The sequence below is a fragment of the Penaeus monodon genome, chromosome 21 (assembly GCF_015228065.2).
Source record: "Penaeus monodon isolate SGIC_2016 chromosome 21, NSTDA_Pmon_1, whole genome shotgun sequence".
Lineage (NCBI taxonomy): Eukaryota > Metazoa > Arthropoda > Malacostraca > Decapoda > Penaeidae > Penaeus > Penaeus monodon.
In genome coordinates this window covers 42,047,780-42,048,231 of record NC_051406.1, presented here as the reverse complement: position 1 = coordinate 42,048,231, position 452 = coordinate 42,047,780, and positions in this window count along the sequence as shown.

Below are 452 nucleotides of genomic sequence, written 5' to 3'. Positions count from 1 at the left end.
CACGGAACAGGTGTTCAAACTTTCCTCCTGTACCATGCAAGTTCCTGATGTCACCGCTCCTCCCCCCCTCCAGCCTAGTGTAACAGAGTGTTATGCCACCCCCGTCACCCAGGCATGTCAAGCTAACCCTTACAAACTGGCTTTTCGTGGGGACTTGAGATATCAAATGTCTATTCTAGGCCTAATTATTACACATGGTTTTCCTTAGGCCTTAGTATTTCGACACTCGATTCATAAGAATAGAACAGTGAGTGTAAAATGTGATTGTATTTCTCATTCATAGTCTTACACGCGTTTCCTGTTTGATATATAATATATGTATATCGTGACGACCGGTAACTAACTCTCCTAATGTGGAAGCCAAAATCATAGACGAGATCTGAATGATATGGCCTGCTGTGAATGGCCAAATATCACGTAATAATAACTGTCCTTTTGTTAAAATTTTACTG